Consider the following 14171-nt stretch of genomic DNA (forward strand, 5'->3'; position numbering starts at 1 on the left):
TAAAATAAGAAAGTTACGACATTTTCAAAGTTTTGCTCAATTTCACAGAACAGTTATATTCACATCCTGGTCGGTATGCTAATGAGGGGACTGATGACATCATTCACTCACTATTTATTTTGTATTTTATTATAAGAAATATTCAAATTTTCTCCCTGTTTTCCTATGAAACAAAGTTTTATTCCTCCCTGAACATGTGGTATTACCATTGTTTTAACATTTTATGGTTCAGTCAAGTTGGTCAATATTATCAAATCTGTAAAAATTGAAATATTGTATAATTCAAACAATAAAAAACAAAAGAAATAGTGGCAAGTGACATAATCGACTCTCACATTTATTTGCATGCCAGTACCACTGAGTTGTACATATAACTGTTTTGTGAAAATAAGCAAAATTTTAAATTGTTGTAACTTTCTTATTTTACATCAGATTCTGATGAAATTTGCATCGTTATGCTTGTTGAATTTTTTTCTATTGATCGAAATTAACGTTTTTTGGAGATGGACTTGACCTTTGAGCAAGTACTGCACACTGAACAAGGCACAGGTCTGCCTATTGTATAAAAGGGTGTCAAGACATTTGCTCCAGTGACAATTGTTCCACTGTGAATTCCAACTTTCAACTCGTCAACTTCAACCCTGGATTTAACACTATACCCTATCCTAAATCTAAAGTAAAACCCTTTTGAAACCCTAACCCTATCTTAGATGAAATAAAGCCCAGAGCAATCGTCGCAGGAGCAAATGTTGTGTCGTTGTATAAAGAACACCTTTCATATTCCTTTCGGCAAAGCTCTTCTCTATAGACCGACATGTACAAAGTCCTAGTTGTAGGTATCATTAACAGCACATATTCTCAACTTATGTTAAACACGATTATATCCTAATGAGAAGGCTCCTTATAGTTAAGCCAATTCTCATTCAGACAATGCATGTAGGCCTACAATGCATATGCAGTTTATTATATTAGCCTAAAAGCTAAATAATTATTGAAACAAATCATTCATAGTGTATATAGCAAAATGACAAAATAACCATCCTACAATAATTTGGTGAAGTTTATCAGGAAAATTGTTTATTGAAAGTACAACCATCAAGTAAAGTCATTCTAATTCTCAAAACATTCCCCTTTTCCTAATCACAGAATGTCTATAGTGCCTCAATATGTCTGGAATTTTTTTCATTCATTTAAAGGGATGCTCCAGGCTGAAAATAAATAGAGTAAAATTCACAGAGCAAAATGCTGAAAATGTCATCAAATCAGATGACAAATAACAAAGGTATTGAATATTAAGGTTTAGCAGTATTTTGTGAAAGTAGTTATATGCACATCATCATGAATATTCATTAGGTGGGCTAATAATGTCACATTCCCACTTTCATTTTTCTTACATTATTATATTGTTTCATTTTTCATACATGTGTCAACAATGTGTCTCCTTTATAATGAAATAATCTGCAGCAATTAACATCTAATGCATTAAATAAGTTGTTACTGCAATTTTTTCAGTTCTTGGTAGAAACAATTTGAATAAACCTAACTTCATATAATAAAATACAAAAGAACAAGTGGGGATATGACATCATCGATTTGCTCACTAAATAATCATGAAGACATGCCTATAACTGTTTCAACAGAAAAAATGCTAATCTTTAAAGGGAAAGTTCACCCTGAAGAAAACTTTGTTGTAAAAATAGCAAAAAAAAATAGTAAAAAATATTGATGAAGGTTTGAGGAAAATCCGTTAAAGAGTAATAAAGTTATTAGAGTTCAAAGTTTTGGATTTGTGACGTCATAAACGAGCAGCTGCCCCGTGTGTTACATGTATATAATGTAAAATGCATGAATTTCAAATTTTGTATGGTTCCTGATGACTTAATTTTGTTTTCAATTCATGATTGGGTGTGAAATGATTTGTCTATTGATATACAAAAGGTACAGTGAAAACCATTTTCAATTTTCTGAGAAAATGACATTTTATTGATTTTTTACCATTCGGTATGTAGGAATGCTGCTCGCATATGACGTCACAAGTCAAATAATTGAAATTCTAATAACTTTTTAATTATTTGATGAATTTTTCTCAAACCTTCAGCAATATTTTTTATTATTTTTTCTGCTATTTTTACAATAAACTTTTTGTCAGGGTGAACTTCCCCTTTAAAATGCCATAACTTTGTAAATTCCTTGTCCGATTTTGATCAAGTTTTCAGTGTTTTGTATGATTTATCTGTTTAAACTGTATTATTTTCAGCCTGGAGCGTCCCTTTATAGAGATTGATTGATTGATTGATTGAATTTATTTTTTTCTTCATTTCAAACAAATTGACAAAGTAAGTAGGAACAATACAGAATGTGAATAACAGAAATGAAAAAAAAGGGAACTCACTGGAAGGCTTCGCTTGTTTATGTGAGTTCCCCTGAAATAAATAACTGATTAAAATTATCAAATACAAATAGAAATTAACAGTGTTCAATAGAATATTTCAAGAATACTAATGGGGTCAAGCTTCGTATGCTTATACACTATACAAAAAAAATTATCCAATCAAGACAATATATTTATACCCATGGTATACAACAAAAATATATACAAGATAATGATTCAAATATTGTATGTAAGATATAAATTCAACAAGACAGGAGGGAATATTAACAGAGAAAAAAACAAAAAAAAAACAAAGACAGTGTACCGAGGAGGACAAGACAGGACAAAACAGGACAGAGAAACAAAAAACAAAACAAACACTACAGATAACAAGCCAAAGACAGGTGTACATACATGTACACCTGGCTAAAAATTACAAATAAATATATAAATAAATATAGAAAAATAAAACACCATGCACACTTCTAAAAATTTCATCAAGAATTTCATCAAGAATAAATTAAATGAAACAATGTCCTTCTTTAAATTTGTTTAAAGGAAAATGTAAATCATATCATACTTCTCAATGAATAAGCTTGCCTATTATACATGTTCTGTTTTACTTTCTTAATTTGCTTTTAATTGCTGTTTTGTTCTACCAGTCTGATTTTAAATTTCATCGATTCACTTTTAAACAAAAGTGTGAAAGAAGAAATATTTTGATTTTTCCTCAGACTGTAACATAAAAAAAGGGTTCACTAATTACTATTATTATTTACATGAAATCGTTTTTATTGTTTAATCAACAAAAACTGATATTTTTCATAATGAAATAGCTAGTGGGTGTCACCATCAATTATTAGCATATAACCTATTTTGTGCACAGAGCTGTTTGTTAAATACAGTAAAAGTTTCAGATGTGAATAACTTTCTAAAATTAAATCTGACATTGATGCTTCCTTGATTTTTCTAAACCCATGCAAATCTCCTTGTGTTGGGTGGAGGTGACATTTAATTACCGGGTGTTAACTCAAATACAGAGTCAGACAGAGTTTTATGCAAAATTATTCCCCCCCATGGTACAATGAGTATTCTTGCATTTCAGTTCGATGAAACATGTACATGTAGGTATTACATTAACCAACTTGCTTATTAAAAATCAAATAATAATGAGCCGCCTCTGCTTTGATTAACATTAGGAATCACGTTCATATGATCATCAACAGATTTGGTCAATTGAGCAAATGAATTACTTGTTAATTTACAATCGATATAAAGAGCATTGTCTTTGTATTCAAAATTAATACCTGTAATAATCATGCAATATGAAAGAGCAATTAAACCGGTAGTCATGGGTATCCATGCGTAAGACAATCACATCATTCTGTGATACTCCAGTGTTACATGTACATGCACTTACTATTTGATTCCCGCATCTGAGAAACAAGACGCTAATACAGAACGTATAATATCCTTAATCACCAAGAATCACACTACATGCTTTATGTTCAAGCATATAGATCAAGACCACGATAAATATCTGCCTTGCTCCACTTCTTCAGAGACTGATTATATTCGCAAAGGTAGAAACGTTGTCGTTCCAGCGGTCGAACATAGATCGCATTGCTCTTTCTCTCTCTCCTCTCTCTCTATTTATCTCGTATTTCCTTTCTCCGTTTAATGCAGGAGAGAGAAACCTTCGAGACATCACACCAACGAGAAATCATCAGTCCACACACACACGGCTGTCAATTCAACCTTACCGCTAGCGCACCAAGGTAATGCACTGTTGGAACCGTTCACAAGCTGCTAAATGAGTGTGTAAACATCTTGCCCATATTCCACCCATGTTGGTCACCACACGCACAGTGCAGTGCCAGCCTCATCAATCCATGCTTAGCAATCATGCGGCACATTAGTTTCTCCATACGCCTCAAAGCAAATCACAAAAGCTCCCAGCTCTAAGGTTGCCATGGTGATACTTTCTCTGTATATGGCACATGAGATCTTCTGTGCTAATGCACTTGCTAACGGAAGGATTAAAAAAAAAGGGTTTCTGCACCGAGATTGAGAAGTGCAGGAGATTGTCGTGTCTTGCAGCAAGGAAAATAACAAACATAGTGACATGGCTTTATACACATTACTCACATACATGTAGTATGGAAACAGACATGCAATGAACCTCTGTAGCTAATGACTGTATAGGTCATTTTGGGGTAAATCGATTTTCAAGACATTTTACTAATTAACAATCAAAATGAAAATCAATGCTGCACACTTTTGCGGGACCAAAGTACAAAACATTATTTGTAAAAGTATTATTGTTCAAATAATAGTCCATTCTTAGTATTTTGTGTTTCCTGTTCTCTCAATGTTTATGTGAAAGACAGATAGTCCATGCCATCAACTAATTAATTTGACCAAACAACAAAATACCAGACAAGCAGAACACTGAAAATTTCATCAAATTCTGATGAAAAATAAAGTCAGCATCCCATGTTGAAGTTTCCCTTATTTTCACACAACAGTATACACATCCTGGTCAGTATATGTAAATGAGGGTGCTAAAATATCACAGTCACTATTTCTTTTGTATCAAATTATTATCATTTATCTGCCCTGGATTCCCCTTTAATATGCACTCTAGTGGCATCTGAATGCAAAATTGCAAACATTTAATTAGTGTGGAAAACAATATTTTTTTAGAGACTTCTTTCTTAAAAATCTACAGCAATATTCTCATTTCATGACTCTACTGTATTTCTGTGTTCTGAATAACGATTTACGAAGTATAATTTTGTTTAAATCTCATGTTAAAATAATAATATTCTGAATATAAACCAAACTTTAACTGAAACTGAAACTTTACAAAGATAACATAGATCAATCCAGGGGAGGGGGGCCAACTCCATTGATGAGTGGTTACCATGCATGACCAAAAAAAATGTAAAAAGGATATCTTTTTCAAGATAGGGCACGTTATGTATGTAACGTAATAAGGGCGTCAAAAACACTAAAATTATGAAAAAAGGGTATATTTTGCTAAGAAAACTACGTGTTTACAGTCCAATTTCCGAGGGTATAAAAAGACTAAAATACTTTATAAAGGATGTACTTTTTACCCAAACAATACATGTTTAGGGTCCGATTTGAACGAGGTGTGTACTTAACCAAAAAAAGTTAAGGTAAAGCCGACGTCAGTGATCAGGTCCATGACAGAACAATTAAGATATTGTTGTACTTGTTTAGGGGGTCAATTTAGGGAATACTTGTCAAGGGTACCATTTTGTTTTACAATACTTATTAAAGGGGAAGTTCACCCTGACAAAAAGTTTATTGTAAAAATAGCAGAAAAAATAATAAAAAATATTGCCGAATGTTTGAGAAAAATTCATCAAATAATTAAAAAGTTATTAGAAATTCAATTATTTGATTTGTGACGTCATATGCGAGCAGCATTCCTACATAGCGAATGGTAAAAAATCAATGAAATGTCATTTTCTCAGAAAATTGAAAATGGTTTTTACTGTAACTTTTGTATATCAATAGACAAATCATTTCACACCCGATCATGAAAAGAAAACAAAATTAAGTCATCAGGAACCATACAAAATTTGAAATTCATACATTTTATATTACATAACACATGGGGTAGCTGCTCGTTTATGACGTCACAAATCCAAAATTTTGAACTCTAATAACTTTCGTACTCTTTAACAGATTTTCCTCAAACCTTCTCCAATATTTTTTACTATTTTTTCTGCTATATTTACAACAAAGTTTTCTTCAGGGTGAACTTCCCCTTTAAGGGTAGGGTTTCACAGGCCAATACTTGTTAAGGGGTGCTTTTCAGAACATGGAAAATACTTGTTTAGGGTGCTTTTCAATGCCACATGGTCACGTATGGTGTCGACTAGTCAATGGAAGTCCCCCCCCCTTCTCCCCTAGGAGATAAAGACAAAGTGAAAACAAAATCATCCAATAAGTATACCATGCAGCAGACCCAGGCCTAAATTTACACTAAATTGAATAATGAATTCGGCCAAGTTTCTGTATTGAAGTTAGACCGGATATACAAAAATCGCAAGTAAATTGTATCAATATTTCAAGTATCACATAATAGAATAAATGATAAAGAACTATAGACCTTAATGAGGCTATGCAAATTAAGGGGTGCATGTATATAGATGTTGTATGATGTACAAAAAACCCTTATCACAATAGATTTTTAATAATAATATTCCACATTTATAAAGCGCTTAATACATCAAAACGAAATCTCTAAGCATATTACTGTTTAGTGAAAAAAATTAGCAAAAACTTTAAAATGTCATAACTTTCTATTTTACATGTGATTATCATTTGATAAAATTTTCAGCATTATTATTGTTTGATTTTCTCTCTATTGATCAACATTTTCCTGTGGTGGACTTCACCTTCAAAGGGAAGCCCAAATCCCCCATTAAACTTTCCAACAATTGTAACTTGTGATTCAATTAAAAAGTCAAAACCATCTCTATAATCAAATTTATATGAAATAAAATATTCGAAATTTCAATTTTCATAAAACAAACTTTAAAAAAAAAAAGAAATAATCTCGTTCACTTTAATAAATATAGGCCTACCGCGAGATTCTAATCTTACATAAATACCCTTTCAGATGAATTTTCAGTATTATGCAAGCATGGAGTTTTCAGTTTTCTCTTGTTCTAGTCAACTCAAGTTTAATAATGTATGGTGGACTTTCAGATGACTATAACATCTGACGGGCCATTTGCAGAGGCAAATTAAAAACAAAAGGTGTATTCATTAGAATCAGGAACCCTCCTACTACTACCGTTGAAGTGGATTCTTTATTTGCTGCTTAAAGGGGAAGTTCACCCTGAAGAAAACTTTGTTGTAAAAATAGCACAAAAAATAGTAAAAAAATATTGGTGAAGGTTTGAGGAAAATCCGTTAAAGAGTAATCTTGAGAGCTATTAGCGTTCAAAGCTTAGGATTTGTGAAGTCATAAATGAGTAGCTGCCCCATGTGTTATGTAATATAAAATGCATGAATTTCAAATTTTGTATGGTTCCTAATGACTTAATTTTGTTTTCGATTCATGATCAGGTGTGAAATGATTGATCTATTGATATACAAAAGGTACAGTGAAAACCATTTTCAATTTTCTGAGAAAATGACATTTCATTGATTTTTTACTATTCGCTATGTAGGAATGCTGCTCGCATATGACGTCACAAATCAAATAATTGAAATTCTAATAACTTTTTAATTAGTTGATGAATTTTTCTCAGACCTTCGGCAATATTTTTCAATATTTTTTTTGCTATTTTTACAATAAACTTTTTGTCAGGGTGAACTTCCCCTTTAATACCCCGACTCCCATCCCATGCTAAAGAATGGTTGCTATTGTCGGTGTAACAGTGCACATTGCTATTACACCTGCATGCATAGGTTAATCATTCACCACTGCACTAATGAGCTCATTAGCACTATGGCAAACAAGTTTTTCAATGCCTCGACCCCCAATATAACCTTGCGTGAGAAGTGGGTACATGCTGCATGGGTAGTTCATGCAGGTCTCATGCGAGCGCGTGACATTTGCATCACATGAGGCAATCCATCCCAACATCACAATCACATTGGTTTAAAGGTCAAGTCCACCTCAGAAAATTGTTAATTTCAATCAATATCAAGAGAAATCAGACAAGCATAATGCTGAAAATTTCATCAAAATCGGATGTAATATAAGAAAGATATGACTTTTTTAATGTTTCGCTTATTTTTCACAAAATAGTTATATGCACAATTGAGTCACATGCAAGTGAGAGAATTGATGATGTCCTCCACTCACTATTTCTTTTGTTTTTATTGTTTGAATTATGCAATATTTCAATTTCTATAGATTTGACAGTAAGGTTCAACTTGTACTGAAGTGAACCATAAAATGTTAAACAATGGTAATTCCACATGTTCACTGAGAAATAAAACTTTGTTTCACAGGACAATGAGGAGAAAATAAGAATATTTCATATTTCATGTAATAAAATACAAAAGAAATAGTGAGTGAGTAATGTCATCAGTTCCATCATTTGCATACTGACTGGGATGTGCATATAATTATTTAGTGAAAATTAAGTGAAAGTATGTCACAACTTTCTTATTACCGTATACATCCGATTTTGATGAAATTTTCAGTGTTATGCTTGTTGGATTTTTCTCTTTTTATTCAAATGAACAGTTTGTTTGGGTGGACTTGTCTTTTAAATTATAGTAAAAAAACAAGTAAATCATATTAACAGAGTCCAGCAAACTTAATTATAAGAATGATTAATAATAGAAGCCACATTCATATAATCTGATGAAAACATGAATTCACTTATAAGATAAGAAATTGTATGTCAAATTTAAAATGCAATCATTTCAAGAAATATTATTAGCCTGCAAACAGTCAGTCTGCAGGTCCCTATGCTAATGAGCACGATTCATCCAAGTCCTCTCGTGGCTGAATTCATATCCCTGCAAAATCTTGTAAATTGTGAGACTTTCTTTCTTGAAGAATTTAACCACTTTCTCTGGTAAATTTTATTATTTTTGTATCATAGGAAAGAGTAAATGTTAATCTTTTCGTGCTAACTTCTTTGAATAAAATATTTTGAAAACTAAGTGAATTTTGGGCCTGAAAAGATGCCTCAAACAGAATTTTCTTTATCGGTTTTCGCTTGCAAATTGTGCAAAACTTTTTGTTTTGGGCACAATCATCAGAAAGCTCAAACTACATGTAGTCTAGTTTTGGCCTACTTTCCTCGTAAAATGTCGCACTTTTTAGATGGGTTAGCAGGTAGCTCTTCCCATTAAAGCTAGCATCTGACCCATCTAAAATACCTCTTCTTATAAAACCTATAATATCATATTAAAGCTTAGATCCCCGGCTTAGATATTTAGCTTTATCATGATAATCTAACAATCATATGGGCTTAAACAGAAATTAGGTGTAAAAACAAAAATATTGTTGCATGAAAATAATTACTTTGTATCATGTTTTGGATCAAAAGTTTCACCTACATGTATATTACAAAATATTTTTTAAAATCCAGACACATGACCTGAATGATTTTCCTTCTTCATAAAGATACCAAAAACATGAAATTTGGTCTATATCTAGAGCAGCAATAGCCAAATAAAAAGAGGTGTTTTTGTCCGAACCAAGCTCATTAACGATGCAAAAACCCTCTAGTCATGAATATCACTTGGATAAAAGCTCATGGACCTGCCAACTGACTGCAAATATGAACATCAACAAAAGTTTATTGAAAGATGAATATTCTACATAAAAAACATTAGGTCTGTTGCAATCAATTGATTTTTATTTGAAAATTGTTCCAGCTTCTTTGAAATTGAACTATTGTTTAAACTTTTTCCATTGAACACAATTTGATCAAAATGATAGTGTACATACTGTTTATTCCATTTGGTTTAAAAAAAAAAAAATCCCAATCAATGTAAATGTTTACTCTATTTCAAAATGCCATCTGATAATGTTAACTATTGAATATTTACAATGTAATTTAGCGTTGTTATGTGCATTTATCACTCTTAGTCTTAGCATTATGAAGGTTCCCAAGGTGTAGCAAGCCCTAAATGATGCTACTGTACACCATTAAATCAGTTAGGCCTAGTACAGACACAAAATAAATAAATAAATAACTATATATTCTCATTTTCTCACATGATCTACATTTTGCTCTGAAAATGTTGAAAGAATTACCCAATAATTATTACTTTGAACATAAATTTACTTAAATGGAATACATTTTTTGGAAAAAGAAATCTTTTATCAAAAAAGGAATTTTATTTTTTTTTCAAAATGTTGAGAAATGACATATTCCCAATCATTTGTGAGTGATTTTACGAACTGGCTCAAACCTCGGCTGGTCTCCAAAACATGATTTTGAGAAAATGGCGTTAAAAGGTTGTATGTTTTTCAGACGCTTAATAACTTCGCGCCTTGAAAGAAACCAGATAAAATTATTTATACAAATTTAAAGTATACATTCTATTCTTTTATAACATACAAATATTGTCTGCAATTCATATTCATTCTCTCAATATTTGAAATGAAGTGCATGTATGCATTTTAGAAGCTGCTAATTTTTGCAAAAAAAACACAGTTTTGAGTCAGTTCTCAAAATCACACGCACCATGCGCATTGTTTTTTTAGCGGCACAAACCACAGTTTGAGCCAGTACATAAAATCTAAAATGCAATGCTTTTTTTTTTTTAGAGGCACAAACCACATACACACCGAATACGCGCAGGATCTAGGTCAGGTCTTTGACCTGTGCGCGCCATTCGGAGACAAAATACTTACACAAAGAATGGTTTGAGCCAATGCGTAAAATCAAAGGAGGGGGTTGAGCCGTTCCGTGAGAAATTTAAATATGCTCTTATAAATAAATTCTTCATATACAAATTTTTTATCTGAAATTTGGCAAATCAATCGGGTGAATCAAGGCTTTTAAAATATATGCAAAAAAATAAATTTCGAAAATATGACCCAAAAATAGGTTTGAGACAGTTTGTAAAATCACTGACGAATTATGACCATAATTATTGCCGATTTTATGATCAAAATTAAGACCATTGATTATCATCATGACCCAATATTCATCATCTTTATTATCATAGACCAAGTCTGGAGTTAAAACTAAAATTGACAAAAGTTCTGTAATCTTCATAAGCTACACATCAATGTAATACCCTTTTCATAAACCTATCCTCCAATTAGCCGCCTAAGAGTAATGCGGATAATTCAATAAAAATTGCGTTAATAAACTCCGAAAATAAGCTGCATTATTTTTACGAGCGCCCGTCCTGAAAAAGGCGGATAATCGCCATGACAACTGGACACGCCCCCTCCAATGCGGTTGTGTTGGAAAAGGGTGACCTTGTGACCGCACCATGGCAATTATCCGCATTATTTGGAAATGCGTTCATAAACTCAAAATCTTATCCCGATGCTGCTATTATGCGGATAATAGCAGCATCAGAGTAATGCGGATAACTCTTGTCCTCCTCCAATTTTACGACCAAATTATGCTGCTATTAGCCGCCTAATTCATTTTAATTGGGTTTATGAAAGGGGTATGAATTTCATTCATGTTCACATGAGCCAAGTATTTTGCTATTAAAAGAAAAAAAATCATATTATACTTTATAGGGTTTTGAAAATAGGCTTTATTGTACTTCTTCATGGCCTCAATTATGTGATGTCATAGTGTGTTAAAGAGGGTTGCAACTACATAAAGATCAATAATTTTCTTGATTTGAATAATGAATTTGTTTTTTTTTCTCTCCAATTTTCCATTTTCTGAGGAAAATGGCACAGAGCCACTTGCTGGATGGAGATCTGAAAATATAAAATAAGGTTTGTTCTTTGTTTGGCTTTATTTGGCCTTATTTGTAATGTCAGGAAAAACTAGTTCATTATCAAAATGGAGATATAGAAATCGAAAGCCACACCAAAGCAAGAAATAAAACATGGGAAAAAGGTCTAAAGCTGTAGGTTTCTACGCGAACAACTATTAACGATGAAAATCAAATGCATAATCTGGAAAGCAAGAACAAAAATCAATTTTGTTTTCTGTACGTACAAACCTATGGAATGGCACTGCTTCGATGCAGATCATGTCACTCACTTTGACTTGATGAAAACCACAAAAGACCAAATAAAAGCCTCTTTTCAAGCCCAATAATCATTAGAGCTGACAATGACAATGTTTTTTTTCTAATTTCACCCTTAAATGGGCACTGAAAAAAAATCTGATATCAACAATGAATTCTCAGGATCAAAAAAAAAATTACAATAGAATATATCAGCTATTAAATACAGGCAACAATTTAAGAAAAGTGATAACACGTGAGCCTAACAAGCAAATGAACTAAAAGAAAAACAAGTGCATAAATGTAACAAAAGTGAATTCTGAAGAAAAAAGAATCAAGACACACAAAAAACTATTATCAAAACAATATCTACATCATACTCTGCATTATTCATTTCTTCTATCACTTTGTGAAGCTTTAATATTTTTTACACATAATATATTACTCAGCTGGCATGCATCTCGCATGCATAAACCTCATGTTGCTGTTTGAGTACTTAGTTAATTAGCTTGTGATTGCTAAACATCATTGTTCTCTTAATCATTATCATTTATCACTCCTCCCCCATCATAATTACCATTAATAATTATCATTATCACCATCAGCATTCTTTTAATCATTTATTGTTTATGATCTCCTTCTTCTTCCCCTCTCCTCCTCCTCCCTCCCTCTTCCTTCCTTCCTTCCTTCCCTCCTTCCTTCCTTCCTTCCTTCCTTCCTAACTAATCCTAGTACCTTCTTCTCCTCATCCTCCTCCTTGTCCTCCTCTCTCTAGTCTCATTCTCCATCTCCATTTCTGATACCCTTTTCCATTTTTGATAGTGTGAACAATACAAAAAATGAAATAAAACTCACATCAGATTTGCATTATTGTACTAAATGACAGCATCGAACAGGGGCGGATCCAGGATTTTGAAATAGGGGGGGCGCCAGCGGCGAGGGAGCGAAGCGACCGAGCGGGGGGAGGGTGTGGGAGGGGGGATACCCCCCTCCCACGGCAAGGACTTTTTCAAAAAATCATGTCCAAAAGTCGTATTTTGAGAGCACCTTTAGAAGAAAAATGCACACTTAAATCACTGTAACTTCATGAATAAAAGACACATACTGACTCATTTAGGAGCTGGTTTCCAGTCACACACCGTATAAGCGGTCATTCAAAACATACATTTGGCAAAGGCTCTTCACTTGCTTGCATCGTGTGATTGAAACGTCAAATTTAAATGATACGAAACTGAGACTTGTAATCGATAAGTTCCGAATAATCCATTCTGTTTATTGTCATTTGTGTATTTACATTGTGTGTTTCAAACGAGAATCAAACTACAGAAAAAAACGACATCATCTTCTGGTAATCAACCTTTTCCCTCGTATTATTTTCAAATCATCTTCAATAATCCAGTCATTCTGCACAACCTCAAAGTAATATAATGCTTCTTAAGGGGATTCTCATCATTTTTATTGTTTACGTTCAAAGTCTCTCATCGCGTTGCCATCTTAACTTATGACCAGCCAGGATGAAATTGTATTTATATTTATTTTAACATAAGATAATCAATTTTTACGAAGCACTTGTTAAAACTATACCACAAATAATTAAATAAGGTCAATGATAAAATGCTAGAAAATACATGTAAGGAGCTTTGATATCCAGTCCATAATTGTATAAGTTATAACTATCAGTGGCAGAAAATGTAAAATAAACCGAGGCTCGTCTTCGGTATACAGAGTTCAGGAGGCATTTTGTAAGCTTTTCATTTATGAAATTACAACTTGTTTAGACCATGAATTCATATAGGCTTCCAATTTGATGTTTTTTCTACATGTTGAATCAATGTATACTAGCTTTCCAACCAACAAAGTAAATGTTGTAAACTGTATTGATTGCCTTCTGTTGGGCAAAGCTATTCCTGCCAAGTTTGAGCTCAATCATGACTTTTATTTTTTTAAGATGAAAATATGGAAAGTTTATTTTTGCAAGACAAACGAAGAACAGACGAAATAGTGGAATTTAATTACTCACACTATAATATATAAGGGATATATTTTTAAAGCTCTGCACTATATAGATCCCGTTTGCTGCCTGTGCAAGTCTCGAGGTTCTGTGGGCATAGCCACAACATATTATATACGTTTT

At 32.7% G+C, this 14171-nt stretch overlaps 1 protein-coding gene across 3 annotated transcripts in view; it reads right to left on the reverse strand.

The window, feature by feature from the left end:
• The window catches only part of LOC121431841 (paladin-like), a 69216-nt gene that overhangs the window by 52475 nt on the left and 2570 nt on the right, over window positions 1-14171 (reverse strand). Inside the window, exon 1 of one of the 3 annotated variants that reach the window (XM_041629603.1) lies at window positions 4135-4266. The exons of 1 other annotated variant lie outside the window; for it this stretch is intronic. The gene's annotated coding sequence lies outside the window, so the exon portion shown is untranslated. Of the gene's footprint in view, window positions 1-3791; window positions 4097-4134; window positions 4267-14171 lie in introns of those variants that run through there. One more of the 3 variants, XM_041629602.1, reaches the window with a different exon arrangement.

This window comes from Lytechinus variegatus, chromosome 18 (assembly GCF_018143015.1).
Source record: "Lytechinus variegatus isolate NC3 chromosome 18, Lvar_3.0, whole genome shotgun sequence".
Lineage (NCBI taxonomy): Eukaryota > Metazoa > Echinodermata > Echinoidea > Temnopleuroida > Toxopneustidae > Lytechinus > Lytechinus variegatus.